The following is a 14,600-nucleotide window of genomic DNA, read 5'->3' as shown; positions in this document are numbered from 1 at the left end:
TCTTTTCCAGTCCATGTCGTAAGTATAACATCTCTCCGAGTCAATGTTGTAAGTATAACATCTCTCCCAGTCCATATCGTAAGTATAACATCTCTCCCAGTCCATGTCGTAAGTATAACATCTCTCCCAGTCCATGTCGTAAGTATAACATCTCTCCCAGTCCATGTCGTAAGTATAACATCTCTCCCAGTCCATACCGTAAGTATAACATCTCTCCCAGTCCATATCGTAAGTATAACATCTCTCCCAGTCCATGTCGTAAGTATAACATCTCTCCCCGTCCATGTAGTAAGTATAACATCTCTCCCAGTCCATATCGTAAGTATAACATCTCTCCCAGTCCATATCGTAATGATAACATCTCTCCCTGTCCATGTCGTAAGTATAACATATCTCTTAGTCATGTCGTAAGTCTAAAATCTCTCCCAGTCCATGTCGTAAGTATAACATCTCTCCCTGTCCATATCGGAAGTATAGCATCTCTCCCAGTCATGTCGTGAGTATAACATCTCTCCCAGTCCATGTCGTAAGTATAACATCTCTCCCTGTCCATGTCGTAAGTATAACATCTCTCCCAGTCCATGTCGTAAGTATAACATCTCTCCCTGTCCATGTCGTAAGTATAACATCTCTCCCAGTCCATGTCGTGAGTATAACATCTCTCCCAGTCAATGTCGTAATGATAACATCTCTCCCAGTCCATGTCGTAAGTATAACATCTCTCCCTGTCCATGTCGTAAGTATAACATATCTCTTAGTCATGTCGTAAGTATAAAATCTCTCCCAGTCCATGTCGTAATGTAACATCTCTCCCAGTCCATGTCGTGAGTATAACATCTCTCCCAGTCATGTCGTGAGTATAACATCTCTCCCAGTCATGTCGTGAGTATAACATCTCTCCCAGTCCATGTCGTAAGTATAACATCTCTCCCAGTCCATGTCGTGAGTATAACATCTCTCCTAGTCCATGTCGTGAGTATAACATCTCTCCCAGTCATGTCGTGAGTATAACATCTCTCCCAGTCCATGTCGTGAGTATAACATCTCTCCCAGTCCATGTCGTGAGTATAACATCTCTCCCAGTCCATGTCGTAAGTATAACATCTCTCCCAGTCCATGTCGTGAGTATAACATCTCTCCCAGTCATGTCGTAAGTATAACATCTCTCCCAGTCCATGTCGTAAGTATAACATCTCTCCCAGTCCATGTCGTAAGTATAACATCTCTCCCAGTCCATGTCGTAAGTATAACATCTCTCCCAGTCCATGTCGCAAGTATAACATCTCTCCCAGTCCATGTCGTAAGTATAACATCTCTCCCAGTCCATGTCGTGAGTATAACATCTCTCCCAGTCCATGTCGTGAGTATAACATCTCTCCTAGTCCATGTCGTGAGTATAACATCTCTCCCAGTCATGTCGTGAGTATAACATCTCTCCCAGTCCATGTCGGAAGTATAACATCTCTCCCAGTCCATGTCGTAAGTATAACATCTCTCCCTGTCCATGTCGTATGTATAACATCTCTCCCAGTCCATGTCGTAAGTATAACATCTCTCCCTGTCCATGTCGTAAGTATAACATATCTCTTAGTCATGTCGTAAGTATAAAATCTCTCCCAGTCCATGTCGTAAGTATAACATCTCTCCCAGTCCATGTCGTAAGTATAAAATCTCTCCCAGTCCATGTCGTAAGTATAACATCTCTCCCAGTCCATATCGGAAGTATAACATCTCTCCCAGTCCATGTCGTAAGTATTACATCTCTCCCCGTCCAAGTCGTAAGTATAACATCTCTCCCAGTCATGTCGTAAGTATAACATCTCTCCCAGTCCATGTCGTAAGTATAACATCTCTCCCAGTCCATGTCGTAAGTATAACATCTCTCCCAGTCCATGTCGTAAGTATAACATCTCTCCCAGTCCATGTCGTAAGTATAACATCTCTCCCAGTCCATGTCGTGAGTATAACATCTCTCCCAGTCATGTCGTGAGTATAACATCTCTCCCAGTCCATGTCGTGAGTATAACATCTCTCCCAGTCATGTCGTAAGTATACCATCTCTCTCAGTCATGTCGTGAGTATAACATCTCTCCCAGTCATGTCGTGAGTATAACATCTCTCCCAGTCCATGTCGTGAGTATAACATCTCTCTCAGTCATGTCGTGAGTATAACATCTCTCTCAGTCCATGTGATATACATGTCCATTGGACTTTCCTCTTCGATTCTTATTTTGGGACTGGTAACAGAGAAGCTTTATTTATTCTGAAACATTATGTTTAAGGTTGGTAAGGTAAATTTGATAAAAGTCATATGGCACAACCGATATGATATTGATAAGAGCGTGAGGTTTTGATAACTTCCATCTCATACACTTGTTTGATTCTATTTTATCTTTACCATCTCGTCACACTCTTTTCGAGCTCGGTGTTAATTGGATCATGATAAAGACGAAACATATCCTTTAGTAGATCGAATCTTTTACAGTGTTGGTATGCTTCACACTGGTCATTAGTCTGATGAAGGTGACAGTTTAGTCATCGGAAAGTATAAACTCTTAAATATCATATTGGTTGTGTCATACAACTTATATTATAGAAAAGCTTTATCGCATGAAATAGGACATTATATCAAAACACATTTACCTTTGAAGTCTTTGGAACAGATCACCTTGGTCGGGAATATGCCTATGAAAATGATGAAGCAGGACAGTCCGTTATACTAAATGGTACAATGGGTTAATGTGTATTCTACCATGTTTGCTATGCAACGCCAGTTTTCATTGGTTTAAAACCATGTATTATTTTCCAATAACCAACGCTCGTGCCAATAATACACGCTCGTGAGTCACGGGTGTTACAATTTTATATATCTAATATTCACCTGTTTTATAAAAGGTTACTGTAGCCGAGTGGGCTAATGGGTTAGTCTTTCAATACAATTTTATCACGACTCGTTTTTCTATTAGAAAGAGGCGATCTCAGAACTAAACAGTACATGGTAGAATAGAAATAATCAACTTTGAATCGTTCGGACTCGGATATTTTGCAATTTTAATTAATAACTCAGGCCTGCGGCCTTCGTTATTAATTTAATTGCAAAATATCCTCGTCCTCGTTGTATATCCTGCAACAATACACGAATCATCGTTAATAATTTCTTAAATTACAAGGCGTTACGAGATATGTTAGAAAAAAAAGATGGTGAAGAACTTGCGGCGACATCACTGTTAGAAATAAATACTCATCTGAACCATACCGTGTTCAAATCAGTAGCGAAGAGGTCACATTTATAATGTTATATTAGGTGTCTGATGGTGTACCCGTCTATAACTTCCATCGAAGGGACAGATTTTTTGCTTGAATTGGTCTATTGTTCTAACACAATTGCAAACCATAGGGTTAAGAAAAAGAAGTGAATTTCAGCTCAATAAGTAATCTAAGACTGCGTCCTCATACCACTTATGTTGATGACTTTCATGTTTAATCTTATTATGTATTAATAGTTAGAGGGTCTTTGCCTCACATCTGCTAGTATACACGTACTACTGTTTTGATTGGTTTTCTCGTAAAAATAATGTAAACAAAAATATAGTTACCAAACTTGTCTGTGGGGTTGGCCGATATACAGTCATCTCCGGGAAATCTTCCTAAAAACAAAACAACACACGGTTTGTGATTACTGTTTAATATCAAAATGTTATTTGGAAAGCTACATTATTTAGTTAATGATAATGTTATATCTACGCGTGTAATGATAATGTTATATCTACACGTGTAATGATAATGTTATATAAACACGTGTAATGATAATGTTATATAAACACGTGTAATGATAATGTTATATAAACACGTGTAATGATAATGTTATATATACACGTGTAATGATAATGTTATATCTACACGTGTAATGATAATGTTATATCTACACGTGTAATGATAATGTTATATCTACACGTGAAATGATAATGTTATATAAACACGTGTAATGATAATGTTATATAAACACGTGTAATGATAATGTTATATCTACACGTGTAATGATAATGTTATATCTACACGTGTAATGATAATGTTATATAAACACGTGTAATGATAATGTTATATCTACAGGTGTAATGATAATGTTATATCTACACGTGTAATGATAATGTTATATAAACACGTGTAATGATAATGTTATATAAACACGTGTAATGATAATGTTATATCTACACGTGTAATGATAATGTTATATCTACAGGTGTAATGATAATGTTATATAAACACGTGTAATGATAATGTTATATAAACACGTGTAATGATAATGTTATACCTACACGTGTAATGATAATGTTATATAAACACGTGTAATGATAATGTTATATCTACAGGTGTAATGATAATGTTATATCTACACGTGTAATGATAATGTTATATAAACACGTGTAATGATAATGTTATATCTACAGGTGTAATGATAATGTTATATCTACACGTGTAATGATAATGTTATATAAACACGTGTAGTGATAATGTTATATCTACACGTGTAATGATAATGTTATATCTACACGTGTAATGATAATGTTATATCTACACGTGTAATGATAATGTTATATCTACATGTGTAATGATAATGTTATATCTACACGTGTAATGATAATGTTATATAAACACGTGTAATGATAATGTTATATAAAACACGTGTAATGATAATGTTATATATACACGTGTAATGATAATGTTATATCTACACGTGTAATGATAATGTTATATCTACATGTGTAATGATAATGTTATATCTACACGTGTAATGATAATGTTATATAAACACGTGTAATGATAATGTTATATAAACACGTGTAATGATAATGTTATATCTACACGTGTAATGATAATGTTATATCTACACGTGTAATGATAATGTTATATAAACACGTGTAATGATAATGTTATATATACACGTGTAATGATAATGTTATATCTACACGTGTAATGATAATGTTATATAAACACGTGTAATGATAATGTTATATAAACACGTGTAATGATAATGTTATATCTACACGTGTAATGATAATGTTATATAAACACGTGTAATGATAATGTTATATATACACGTGTAATGATAATGTTATATCTACACGTGTAATGATAATGTTATATCTACACGTGTAATGATAATGTTATATCTACACGTGTAATGATAATGTTATATCTACACGTGTAATGATAATGTTATATCAACACGTGTAATGATAATGTTATATCTACACGTGTAATGATAATGTTATATCTACACGTGTAATGATAATGTTATATCTACACGTGTAATGATAATGTTATATAAACACGTGTAATGATAATGTTATATATACACGTGTAATGATAATGTTATACCTACACGTGTAATGATAATGTTATATAAACACGTGTAATGATAATGTTATATCTACACGTGTAATGATAATGTTATATCTACACGTGTAATGATAATGTTATATCTACACGTGTAATGATAATGTTATATCTACACGTGTAATGATAATGTTATATAAACACGTGTAATGATAATGTTATATCTACACGTGTAATGATAATGTTATATCTACACGTGTAATGATAATGTTATATCTACACGTGTAATGATAATGTTATATCTACACGTGTAATGATCATGTTATATCAACACGTGTAATGATTATGTTATATATCTACACGTGTAATGATAATGTTATATAAACACGTGTAATGATAATGTTATATCTACACGTGTAATGATAATGTTATATCTACACGTGTAATGATAATGTTATATCTGCACGTGTAATGATAATGTTATATCTACACGTGTAATGATAATGTTATATATATGTGTTTCCATCAATTGCTGCTCATGTTTTCTCTTTAGGTTGCCAATCAAAGACAACTTTTGAGATCTCACATCTTGTATAATATAAGTACTGACATACTTACCTAAACCTAAAGAACCTTTACTTCCCAGGTTTTCCTGGAGACCTGAAAACAGGAAATGCAAGATTATATCGAGATGGGAAACAGTTTATGTCATAACATGAGGTATAGTACGACTGATAGAATATCACAGGAAGATCATAATATATACTAGGACTGATAGAATCTGACAGGAAGATCATAAGGTGTAGTAGGATTGATAGAATCTGACAGGAAGATCATAAGATGTAGTAGGATTGATAGAATCTGACAGGAAGATCATAAGATGTAGTAGGACTGATAGAATCTGACAGGAAGATCATAACGTGTAGTAGGAATGGTAGAATCTGACAGGAAGATCATAAGATGTAGTAGGACTGATAGAATCTGACAGGAAGATCATAATGTGTAGTAGGAATGATAGAATCTGACAGGAAGATCATAAGGTGTAGTAGGACTGATAGAATCTGACAGGAAGATCATAATGTATAGTAGGACTGATAGAATCTGACAGGAAGATCATATGTGTAGTAGGAATGATAGAATCTGACAGGAAGATCATAAGATGTAGTAGGAATGATAGAATCTGACAGGAAGATCCTAATGTGCAGTAGGACTGATGGAATCTGACAGGAAGATCATAATGTATAGTAGGACCGATAGAATCTGACAGGAAGATCATAAGGTGTAGTAGGAATGATAGAATCTGACAGGAAGATCATAAGGTGTAGTAGGATTGATAGAATCTGACAGGAAGATCATAAGATGTGGTAGGACTGATAGAATCTGACAGGAAGATCATAATGTGTAGTAGGACTGATAGAATCTGACAGGAAGATCATAAGATGTGGTAGGACTGATAGAATCTGACAGGAAGATCATAATGTGTAGTAGGACTGATAGAATCTGACAGGAAGATCATAATGTGTAGTAGGAATGAGAGAATCTGACAGGAGGATCATATGGTGTAGTAGGAATGATAGAATCTGACAGGAGGATCATAATGTGTAGTAGGAATGATAGAATCTGACAGGAAGATCATAAGGTGTAGTAGGAATGATATAATCTGACAGGAAGATCATAAGATGTAGTAGGAATGATAGAATATGACAGAAAGATCATAATGTGTAGTAGGACTGATAAAATCTGACAGGAAGATCATAATGTGTAGTAGGAATGATAGAATCTGACAGGAAGATCATAATGTGTAGTAGGAATGATAGAATCTGACAGGAAGATCATAAGGTGTAGTAGGACTGATATAATCTGACAGGAAGATCATAAGATGTAGTAGGACTAATAGAATCTGACAGGAAGATCATAAGATGTAGTAGGACTGATAGAATCTGACAGGAAGATCATAAGGTGTAGTAGAACTGATAGAATCTGACAGGAAGATCATAATGTGTAGTAGGACTGATAGAATCTGACAGGAAGATCATAAGGTGTAGTAGGAATGATAAAATCTGACAGGAAGATCATAATGTATAGTAGGACTGATAGAATCTGACAGGAAGATCATTAGGTGTAGTAGGAATGATAGAATCTGACAGGAAGATCATAAGGTGTAGTAGGAATGATAGAATCTGACAGGAAGATCATAAGGTGTAGTAGGACTGATAGAATCTGACAGGAAGATCATAAGATGTAGTAGGAATGATAGAATCTGACAGGAAGTTCATAAGGTGTAGTAGGAATGATAGAATCTGACAGGAAGATCGTAACGTGTAGTAGGACTGATAGAATCTGACAGGAGGATCATAATGTGTAGTAGGAATGATAGAATCTGACAGGAAGATCATGACGAGTAGTAGGACTGATAGAATCTGACAGGAAGATCATAAGGTGTAGTAGGAATGATAGAATCTGACAGGAAGATCATAAGATGTAGTAGGACTGATAGAATCTGACAGGAAGATCATAATGTGTAGAAGGACTGATAGAATCTGACAGGAGGATCATAAGATGTAGTAGGAATGATAGAATCTGACAGGAAGATCATAAGGTGTAGTAGGACTGATAGAATCTGACAGGAAGATCATAAGGTGTAGTAGGACTGATAGAATCTGACAGGAAGATCATAAGGTGTAGTAGGACTGATAGAATCTGACAGGAAGATCATAATGTGTAGTAGGACTGATAGAATCTGACAGGAAGATCATAAGGTGTAGTAGGAATGATAGAATCTGACAGGAAGATCATAAGGTGTAGTAGGACTGATAGAATCTGACAGGAAGATCATAAGGTGTAGTAGGAATGATAGAATCTGACAGGAAGATCATAAGGTGTAGTAGGAATGATAGAATCTGACAGGAAGATCATAAGGTGTAGTAGGAATGATAGAATCTGACAGGAAGATCATAATGTGTAGTAGGAATGATAGAATCTGACAGGAAGATCATAAGATGTAGTAGGAATGATAGAATCTGACAGGAAGATCATAAGGTGTAGTAGGAATGATAGAATCTGACAGGAAGATCATAAGGTGTAGTAGGACTGATAGAATCTGACAGGAAGATCATAAAGATGTAGTAGGACTGATAGAATCTGACAGGAAGATCATAAGGTGTAGTAGGAATGATAGAATCTGACAGGAAGATCATAATGTGTAGTAGGACTGATAGAATCTGACAGGAAGATCATAATGTGTAGTAGGACTGATAGAATCTGACAGGAAGATCATAAGATGTAGTAGGAATGATAGAATCTGACAGGAAGATCATAATGTGTAGTAGGACTGATAGAATCTGACAGGAAGATCATAATGTGTAGTAGGACTGATAGAATCTGACAGGAAGATCATAAGGTGTAGTAGGAATGATAGAATCTGACAGGAAGATCATAAGATGTAGTAGGACTGATAGAATCTGACAGGAAGATCATAAGGTGTAGTAGGAATGATAGAATCTGACAGGAAGATCATAATGTGTAGTAGGACTGATAGAATCTGACAGGAAGATCATAATGTGTAGTAGGACTGATAGAATATGACAGGAATATCATAACGTGTAGTAGGAATGATAGAATCTGACAGGAAGGATCATAATGTGTGTAGGAATGATAGAATCTGACAGGAAGATCATAATGTGTAGTAGGACTGATAGAATCTGACAGGAAGATCATAAGGTGTAGTAGGAATGATAGAATCTGACAGGAAGATCATAAGGTGTAGTAGGAATGATAGAATCTGACAGGAAGATCATAAGGTGTAGTAGGACTGATAGAATCTGACAGGAAGATCATAATGTGTAGTAGGAATGATAGAATCTGACAGGAAGATCATAAGTGTAGTAGGAATGATAGAATCTGACAGGAAGATCATAAGGTGTAGTAGGACTGATAGAATCTGACAGGAAGATCATAAGTGTAGTAGGAATGATAGAATCTGACAGGAAGATCATAATGTGTAGTAGGAATGATAGAATCTGACAGGAAGATCATAAGGTGTAGTAGGAATGATAGAATCTGACAGGAAGATCATAAGGTGTAGTAGGAATGATAGAATCTGACAGGAAGATCATAAGGTGTAGTAGGAATGATAGAATCTGACAGGAAGATCATAAGGTGTAGTAGGACTGATAGAATCTGACAGGAAGATCATAAGGTGTAGTAGGAATGATAGAATCTGACAGGAAGATCATAAGATGTAGTAGGACTGATAGAATCTGACAGCAGGACATAAGGTGTCGTAGTAGGAATGATAGAATCTGACAGGAAGATCATAACGATTAGTAGGACTGATAGAATCTGACAGGAAGATCATAAGGTGTAGTAGAATGATAGAATCTGACAGGAAGATCATAAGGTGTAGTAGGAATGATAGAATCTGACAGGAAGATCATAAGGTGTAGTAGGACTGATAGAATCTGACAGGAAGATCATAAGATGTAGTAGGAATGATATAATCTGACAGGAAGTTCATAAGGTGTAGTAGGAATGATAGAATCTGACAGGAAGATCGTAACGTGTAGTAGGACTGATAGAATCTGACAGGAGGATCATAATGTGTAGTAGGAATGATAGAATCTGACAGGAAGATCATGACGAGTAGTAGGACTGATAGAATCTGACAGGAAGATCATAAGGTTGTAGTAGGATGATAGAATCTGACAGGAAGATCATAAGATTGTAAGTAGGACTGATAGAATCTGACAGGAAGATCATAACCGATTAGTAGGAATGATACGAATTCTGACCAGGAAGATCATAAGATGTAGTAGGAATGATAGAATCTGACAGGAAGATCATAAGGTGTAGTAGGATGATAGAATCTGACAGGAAGATCATAAGTGTAGTAGGACTGATAGAATCTGACAGGAAGATCATAAGGATGTAGTAGGAATGATAGAATCTGACAGGAAGATCATAAGGTGTAGTAGGAATGATAGAATCTGACAGGAAGATCAGTAACGTGTAGTAGGAACTGATAGAATCTGACAGGAGGATCATAATGTGTAGTAGGAATGATAGAATCTGACAGGAAGATCATGAACGAGTAGTAGGACTGATAGAATCTGACAGGAAGATCATAAGGTGTAGTAGGAATGATAGAATCTGACAGGAAGATCATAAGGTGTAGTAGGAATGATAGAATCTGACAGGAAGATCATAATGTGTAGAAGGACTGATAGAATCTGACAGGAGGATCATAAGATGTAGTAGGAATGATAGAATCTGACAGGAAGATCATAAGGTGTAGTAGGACTGATAGAATCTGACAGGAAGATCATAAGGTGTAGTAGGACTGATAGAATCTGACAGGAAGATCATAAGGTGTAGTAGGACTGATAGAATCTGACAGGAAGATCATAATGTGTAGTAGGACTGATAGAATCTGACAGGAAGATCATAAGGTGTAGTAGGAATGATAAAATCTGACAGGAAGATCATAATGTATAGTAGGACTGATAGAATCTGACAGGAAGATCATTAGGTGTAGTAGGAATGATAGAATCTGACAGGAAGATCATAAGGTGTAGTAGGAATGATAGAATCTGACAGGAAGATCATAAGGTGTAGTAGGACTGATAGAATCTGACAGGAAGATCATAAGATGTAGTAGGAATGATAGAATCTGACAGGAAGTTCATAAGGTGTAGTAGGAATGATAGAATCTGACAGGAAGATCGTAACGTGTAGTAGGACTGATAGAATCTGACAGGAGGATCATAATGTGTAGTAGGAATGATAGAATCTGACAGGAAGATCATAAGATGTAGTAGGACTGATAGAATCTGACAGGAAGATCATAAGGTGTAGTAGGAATGATAGAATCTGACAGGAAGATCATAAGATGTAGTAGGACTGATAAAATCTGACAGGAAGATCATAATGTGTTGAAGGAACTGATGAGAATCTGACAGGAAGATCATAGATGTGTAGTAGGACTATAAATCGACAGAAGATATAAAGTAGGACTGGAAAATTAAGTATAGGAGATAGAAGATAGAATTACAGGAAACTGAAGTGTGAGGAGATAATGGTTTAAAGGAATAAGTGCAGTAGCATGTGAATAGAAGAATAAATGAAGAAATATAAGTTAGGAGAAAATAGAATCTGGATAGGAAGATATAGGGTAGTAGAATGAACTGACAGGAATCAAATTGAGTAGGACTATAGATGAGGAAGATCAAAGGAGATATAGTGTAGTAGGATGATGAATCTGACAGGAAGATCATAAGGTGTAGTAGGAATGATAGAATCTGACAGGAAGATCATAAGTGTTGAGGATGAGAATCTGACAGGAAAAAAGATATAAGTGTAGAGGACTGATAATCTGACAGGAAGATCATAGATGTAGTAGGAATGATAGAATCTGACAGGAAGTTCATAAGGTGTAGTAGGAATGATAGAATCTGACAGGAAGATCGTAACGTGTAGTAGGACTGATAGAATCTGACAGGAGGATCATAATGTGTAGTAGGAATGATAGAATCTGACAGGAAGATCATGACGAGTAGTAGGACTGATAGAATCTGACAGGAAGATCATAAGGTGTAGTAGGAATGATAGAATCTGACAGGAAGATCATAAGATGTAGTAGGACTGATAGAATCTGACAGGAAGATCATAATGTGTAGAAGGACTGATAGAATCTGACAGGAGGATCATAAGATGTAGTAGGAATGATAGAATCTGACAGGAAGATCATAAGGTGTAGTAGGACTGATAGAATCTGACAGGAAGATCATAAGGTGTAGTAGGACTGATAGAATCTGACAGGAAGATCATAAGGTGTAGTAGGACTGATAGAATCTGACAGGAAGATCATAATGTGTAGTAGGACTGATAGAATCTGACAGGAAGATCATAAGGTGTAGTAGGAATGATAAAATCTGACAGGAAGATCATAATGTAGTAGGACTGATAGAATCTGACAGGAAGATCATTAGGTGTAGTAGGAATGATAGAATCTGACAGGAAGATCATAAGGTGTAGTAGGAATGATAGAATCTGACAGGAAGATCATAAGGTGTAGTAGGACTGATAGAATCTGACAGGAAGATCATAAGATGTAGTAGGAATGATAGAATCTGACAGGAAGATCATAAGGTGTAGTAGGAATGATAGAATCTGACAGGAAGATCGTAACGTGTAGTAGGACTGATAGAATCTGACAGGAGGATCATAATGTGTAGTAGGAATGATAGAATCTGACAGGAAGATCATGACGAGTAGTAGGACTGATAGAATCTGACAGGAAGATCATAAGGTGTAGTAGGAATGATAGAATCTGACAGGAAGATCATAAGATGTAGTAGGACTGATAGAATCTGACAGGAAGATCATAATGTGTAGAAGGACTGATATAATCTGACAGGAAGATCATAAGATGTAGTAGGACTAATACAATCTGACAGGAAGATCATAAGATGTAGTAGGACTGATAGAATCTGACAGGAAGATCATAAGGTGTAGTAGGACTGATAGAATCTGACAGGAAGATCTAACGTGTAGTAGGACTAGATAGAATCTGACAGGAAGTCATTAAGGTTGTAGTAGGAATGATAGAATCTGACAGGAAGATCAATACGTAGTAGTAGGACTGATAGAATCTGACAGGAAGATCATAAGGTGTAGTAGGAATGATAGAATCTGACAGGAAGATCATCATAAGGATGTAGTAGGACTGATAGAATCTGACAGGAAGATCATAAGGTTGGTGTAGTAGGACTGATAGAATCTGACAGGAAGATCATAAGATGTAGTAGGAATGATAGAATCTGACAGGAAGATCATAAGTGGTAGTAGGACTGATAGAATCTGACAGGAAGATCATAAGTGTAGTAGGACTGATAGAATCTGACAGGAGATCATAATGTGTAGTAGGACTGATAGAATCTGACAGGAAGATCATAAAGTGTAGTAGTAGGAACTGATTAGAATCTGACAGGAAGATCATAAGTGTAGTAGGAATGATAGAATCTGAAGGAAGATCATAATGTGTAGAGGCTGAAGACTGACAGGAGATCATAAGTGTAGTAGGAATGAAATGAGGAAGATAAAGGTGTAGTAGGACTGATAGAATCTGACAGGAGATCAAAGTGTAGTGAGACTGATAGAATCGACAAGAATAAGTTTAGTAGGATGATAGATTTGACAGGAAGATCATAAGGTGTAGTAGGAATGATAGAATCTGACAGGAATAGTATGTAGTGGACTGATAAAATCTGACAGGAAGGATCATAATGTTAGTAGGACTATAGAATTGACAGGAAGATCATAGGTGTAGTAGAATGAATAGTTGAAGGAAGATCATAAGGTGTAGTAGGAATGATAGAATCTGACAGGAAGATATAAGGTTAGTAGGACTGATAGATCTGACAGGAAGATCTAAGTGTAGTAGGTGATAAATCTGAAGGAGTCATAAGGTAGTAGGAATGATAATCTGACGGAAGATCGTAAGTGTAGTAGGACTGATAGAATTGAGGAGGATCATAAGTGTAGTAGGATGATAGAATCTGACAGGAAGATCATAGAGTGTAGGGACTGAAAATCTGACAGGAAGATCATAAGTGTAGTAGGAATGATAGAATCTGACAGGAGATCATAGTGTATAGGAATGATAGAATCTGACAGAAGATCATAATGGTAGTAGGAACTGATAGAATCTGACAGAGATCATTAAGTGTAGTAGGAATGATAGAATCTGACAGGAAGATCATAAGGTGTAGGAATGAGTAGATTGAAGGATAGAATCGAAGGAAAATCATAAGGTTATAGGATGATAGAATCTGACAGGAAGATCATAAGGTAGTAGGATGATAGAATCTGAAGGAAGATCAAAGGTTGTTAGTAGAATGAAGAATCTGACAGGGAAGGGTAAGATTTTAAGGAGATATAAAATCTGAGGAAGATCATAAGATTAAGGGATAGAATTGACAGGAAGATCAAATTGAAAGGGCTGTAGTAGGACTGATAGAATCTGACAGGAAGATCACTGTGTAGTAGGACTGATAGAATCGACAGGAAGATCATAAGGTGTAGTAGGAATGGAGAGATCTGACAGGAAGATCATAGATTTGTAGTAGGACTGATAGAATCTGGACAGGAAGATCAGTAAGTGTAGTAGGACTGATAGAATCTGACAGGAGATCATAATGTGTAGTAGGAATGATAGAATCTGACAGGAAGATCATAAGGTAGTAGTAGGACTGCTAGAATCTGAC

At 36.3% G+C, this 14,600-nt stretch overlaps 1 protein-coding gene across 1 annotated transcript in view; it reads right to left on the bottom strand.

Annotated features, from left to right (window-relative positions):
• Positions 1-6,010, bottom strand: part of LOC117335767 (angiopoietin-related protein 1-like) — a 46,609-nt gene extending 40,599 nt beyond the window's left edge. Inside the window, exons 1-3 of the mRNA XM_033895947.1 lie at positions 5,956-6,010; positions 3,597-3,647; positions 2,644-2,685 (exon numbers count right to left, since the gene is read on the bottom strand). The gene's annotated coding sequence lies outside the window, so the exon portion shown is untranslated. The remainder of the gene's footprint in view (positions 1-2,643; positions 2,686-3,596; positions 3,648-5,955) is intronic.
• Positions 6,011-14,600: the final 8,590 nt, after the last annotated feature.

Source organism: Pecten maximus, chromosome 10 (assembly GCF_902652985.1).
Source record: "Pecten maximus chromosome 10, xPecMax1.1, whole genome shotgun sequence".
NCBI classification, from domain to species: domain Eukaryota; kingdom Metazoa; phylum Mollusca; class Bivalvia; order Pectinida; family Pectinidae; genus Pecten; species Pecten maximus.
Note: the sequence above shows the minus strand (reverse complement) of the source record. Positions and strands in the feature narration are given on the sequence as shown.